The sequence below is a fragment of the Anopheles aquasalis genome, chromosome 3 (assembly GCF_943734665.1).
Source record: "Anopheles aquasalis chromosome 3, idAnoAquaMG_Q_19, whole genome shotgun sequence".
Classification (NCBI taxonomy): domain Eukaryota; kingdom Metazoa; phylum Arthropoda; class Insecta; order Diptera; family Culicidae; genus Anopheles; species Anopheles aquasalis.
The window spans coordinates 65,038,549-65,043,548 of record NC_064878.1 but is presented as its reverse complement, the minus strand read 5'-3'; the positions used below and the strand labels follow the sequence as shown (position 1 = coordinate 65,043,548).

The window sequence follows — 5,000 nt, the reverse complement described above, 5'->3', positions numbered from 1 at the left end:
CGACCGAAGCTGACAGTTCATTGCGGTAATCAGAGTTGGGCGATGGGCATAAAAAAGAAGCAAAAACAGCACATCCCGAAAGCCACCCCTTTTCGGGAGAGGGTGGAGGTCACGTGTAGGGTTTATGGACGCCTCTCGCCCTAGGACGACCGCACCGGAAATGGCACTAGGCCGCACGATGCCCCGTACGCGACACGTTGTCAACAAGCGATGCAAATCGGCTTATTTTCCTATTTCCCATCATTGTGATTATGCTTTGGGACCCGGTTCCCCCTCGCTGGCCAGTGGGTCTTTGGGGCGCAAATCGGATTCCCATTCGTCGGTACGGCAGGTGCAGGGTTTGGTCCGGGCAAACGAGCGTCACCAGCGTCGATTGTGGGCATGCTTCCGGTCGTTGTAAGGACGAACGAAGGGACGATCGATATAGTATGATTTTTCATCCTTAACGACCAATGAGCGGTGACCTCATTAGCACTCTCAACTCCTTACGTTTCGTTTCCTCTTTGGCGCGGGCGAGGAGAGAGAATGGGTTGAGTTGAGGGATCATTACGATGCTCGCCAAAGGCTTGCGAGCTCCACTTAACATCTTTTTGTCGAACAGATTTACGGAACAATCTTCCTAACTATTCCTGTTGATGTCGACTTCCGATTGGCCTCGAACATTCCGCCTGATACTTGAGTAGGAGGAGTTTCAAGTGGACGGAACGGTTTCGATTGCTACGGCCATCTACTCTACTGTTACATAAGTAATACCATTTATAAAAGGATTGCTTTCACCGTTTCTCTAGTAACTTTATTTAATATAAATCATTTCGTAAAGATAAATGTTATGTTCGTAAAGATATGTTTAAAAAAGAAGAGCATTTCTAGATGAATATTTCTTTCAATTGTATTTTTTCATCTGACAATTTGTTAATAAAATACGGCTACTGGATCAATCGGCTTAAGATTGCAGATGCACAATTTTGGTATTGAATTATGGAATGGAGGGGAATTTTGCAATAGTCCCCACATGTGTAGCGATCACCACGCGGAACGTTTTCTCATAATGGCCCCGGTCCGTTTGCCGAATCTAAAAGAAATACATTTAATTCCGCCAGATTGAAATTGTGCCACTGCCACTTGCCTCTTGTCTCCTCTCCCAACGATCCAATCATTTAAAGTGAGTTAAGAAGGGTCAAGTAGCGGCGCACTTTCGACGGACGACGCTACACTTTTATATCCTCCCAGATGGTAGTTCCTGCAAGTGGGCGCTTCCTCGTCCATTGATCATCAGCGAGGCTATCAGGGTGACAAAATAACCAATTGCACATCAATAACCAATCAACTGGGCTGGCTGCGCAAGCAGCAAAACCGACGGCAACCAACGGTTCCACGGTTCAGTTCTGTCGAAATAACTCGGATATGGTCGTTCGAAATAGCCTCCCTCATAATTCCATATTTTCCCTTCACTTTACGCCATTGAACGCGACCATCGTAAGCACAGGGAGTAGGTATCGCTGGAGGAGTAATAAATATTGAGTTACCGTTTTCGCACCCGACGGTGAAAACACATTTTGCCACTCGCACTGATCAAAGATTCGATTCTGGTAATTCAATTTACTGGCCAGCCAGGGCGAGTTCGTGCTGGACATGGATACTACATAAATTGCACGTTCCCAGTGGCCAGACTCATCGGTCTAGTATGAGTAGTAACTCTACGTTGTTTCCTTTTTTTTTCTTTATTGGAATCGATATGCTACTCTCCTTTTCATAGCTTGGTGTCTCGTATAAGGAACTACGCATACAAACAACATATCTAGATAAAACCAATATTAAAAACCAACGTGATCGACCAGCAAAGATCCTTACCTTCTCCCCTAGACTTTCCAGGTGCCCTTAAACGGGAAAATCACTCCAGCGCAGAAGAAAACTTTTCTCTCGGACACCACAGGCACACACTACTAGCCGAAGCGCACCGGAACCACACTCTACATGCACCATTTTATCCTCCAGCGATTAACAGTCACTAAGAATGCCCGAACTCGACCGCTTACAATGTCCGATTGTCTCATTTTCGCGAACACATCACCTCACCACCAACGTCATTGGACGCTCGAGAAGGCAAATTGTGCGAAGTGAAGCAAGATAAGAGGTAGATTTCCGCACCACGAGCAACACAGATTTATGCCACCGCCAAAAACCTAGCTAACTAGTGGATTACTATGCCATCACGAGATGATACCGTTGAGCTGGTGGCGCACGTTGAGGAGCGAAGATTCGTACGTAACGGACGTTGCGGTGAACTGAATCACCATGCCAAGAGTTTGCGACATTGGTGCTACGATGTACAGTCGGCGCTGCTGACGTGTGATTCATTTACCCTAATCATCATATGCAGATGCTTCCAGATAACAAACATCAAACAGTTATCAGATGACAGACCGGTTGTCTGGGTTGGCTCACACCAACAGCGGTGTCAACAGTGCGCCTTCTCCGACGGAGTCGTCAACGGTGCCGCCAGAAAGGGATAGGAATGCGAGAGACCGATGTTGAATGAATTAAATTTATTAAACTTCAATTTGATAAAGGTACATCCATAATGTGTATATAAAATACAAATATATATTATTTATAGTATGTATATACTTTCAACTGGCTAAACTAAAATACAATTGTGATGGAATGTTCTAAGCTAACCTGTTTCCGTTCCTCATAAATAGTCGCAACGCGTCTCCGTCCCCTTCTACATGCCTTTCATTCCTCCTGTGGTTCATGGCGCTAGCAGATTCTAATCCAAGCTAGTCCATCCTTCCCATCGTACATATATTGGCTTAGATTCGGTATAACATCGAACTAACTCTCTCTAACTCCTCCTCCTCTCACATTTAGTCATTCTTAGGTGCGATGATCGCCGACAGAGGATCATCGTTGGTGTTGATGGATTGAATTTATAAAAAAAAACCATCACGTTCACACGAGAGCTGCCATAAACATGGTTTATAGTGCGGGGGAGATGACAGGAAACCAGAAACTCTTGCTCTTCTAATTTTGCTACTTGTGTTTTGCACTTTTGAAACGGGGATGGCGGTGGTCCTTATCGGAAGTAGGAAGTGTACTGAAACCTGGGATTGTACATATGATTTCGATAGTTGTATGAATAAAAGTGGCAATACTGAAGGAAGACTGAAAGGGAAGAAAATACTGATGCCGATCAGAGCGATCGTTCCTACTACCAATTCTTCTCTAAACTTCTCCGGTTCGTACTCGACGCTACTGGTGGTGGTGGATAATTCCGTTGAGCAATACGCATCTATTTCCATTCATCCCGAAAAGCCGTTTCACAATAATCATTCTAATGAATTGCTCCGAAATTGCGAGCGATCAACATAGAAGTGAGTGACGAAGTGATCTTAGAAGCTTGCCTTTGAATACATGCTGCCATCGGATCCAACTGTAAAGGATCCTCTCGTGTGTGAGCGATGAAGAGAGATGATGAATAAAACTATCTACGCAGCTGCCGAGAGCTGATTTGGCTACAACAACAACACAACTGCTGCTGATGCTGCTGCATGCTTCTATTTGCTGTTTCCTACTGTACACACACCGATACCACACCGATATGCTCCTCCGCTAGAGGAGCAGACTCACTACACACCGAACATTGAGGTTCCGATTTCGATCCTATCGATTTGTAAACCGTTTCCCTTTTTGCAAGGGCCCTGATGGAATGCCAGGTGTTGCCAGCTGCCAGCTCGCAAGATTTTGCGAATCAATGGCTCCCAGGTTAAGATAAGCTTACTAAATCACACTACATTTCCCAGCATGGCGGAGGCCTTGGGTTTGGTTCTAGTTGCGCCCCTTTGCTGCTTGCTACTGCTCTGGCTTTTATCGCCCGATATTCTCTAAGTATACTATGCCCGATTTCGTGTAGTGTTCCTCAGCGTTGGCCAGATTCCGGTTCCGATTTACTGTGCGCGGGTTTTGTCTTTACTCCTTTATCCAATTCCTCCTTCCATTAACGTCATAAGTCAGAAATCAATAATCCACCATTTGCTTTTCTTGTTTGCTTGCATACGATCGCGCGAGAACGTACGAGAAGAGATGAGGAGGAGTTTTTTTTATTCGTGTTGTATGGTTGTTTGTGGTTCTCTTTTTCAGTTACATGTTCTTTCTTTTTTTCCAAAGAGGCTGTTCTATCTGTTGCTCCACATTGGTTTCATTGGTTTCGAAAATTGCTTCACGTAATGATTTGTGTGGGGGGAATTAATCGTGGAAGCCCTTTTTGCTGTTAGTAATTTGGCGAGCCAATTGAGATTTCGCGGGCAATTTCTTCAAACGGATAACTTAACCATGGAATGTACGAACGGGGGCTTCAAAACGACTAAAACAAAAGCAAAAACGCTAAACGATAAAATCACGATTGGAATGATCTATGGAAAAGGCCATTAGTTTCACATGCAGCATCTTGTGCCAGGTGCATTAGGAGTAGAGTGATGACGGACGATGTAAAGAGACGTTGATACAGATCGCATCAATAAACGATCTGCAGGATCACGTGATCGTGCAGTGCACAGAATACCGGAGTAAGGCAATCCCAACGAATGATAAATAATTAAGCATTTTCCTGCAACAAAGCTATGGCTTATAGGTGTTTGCTTAACCAAGTTTGCTGACCATTACGTGCCTCTATGTATATATACGTGTGTATAAGTACCTGTATTATAATAAAATATTCAATAAAAAATTGTATAATCAACGATTTAAAACATTTAACTAGCTAATTAAATTCTTTCTAAGGCAGGGACGTGTGACTCGCATAATTGCTACGATATCCTTCACCTCGATACAGTAGCAAAGCAGTGAGGGTAACCGAGGCCGAGATGAACTATCACGGGAAGACAATTGCACGAAACTCAAAACGTAATATGCCTCTCTCTCCGCACAAAAAAACAAACCACAACCTTATCGCTACGAGATTACTACAAGAAGGGACGAGTCAGAGCAAGAAAGGGGAATAG

The 5,000-nt window shown here is 44.2% G+C and overlaps 1 protein-coding gene across 1 annotated transcript in view; it reads right to left on the bottom strand.

Annotated features, from left to right (window-relative positions):
- Window positions 1-2,531: 2,531 nt before the first annotated feature.
- LOC126574620 (patj homolog) overlaps window positions 2,532-5,000 on the bottom strand; it is a 6,395-nt gene continuing 3,926 nt past the window's right edge. Inside the window, exon 3 of the mRNA XM_050234910.1 lies at window positions 2,532-5,000. This exon is cut by the window's right edge and continues 1,502 nt beyond it. The gene's annotated coding sequence lies outside the window, so the exon portion shown is untranslated.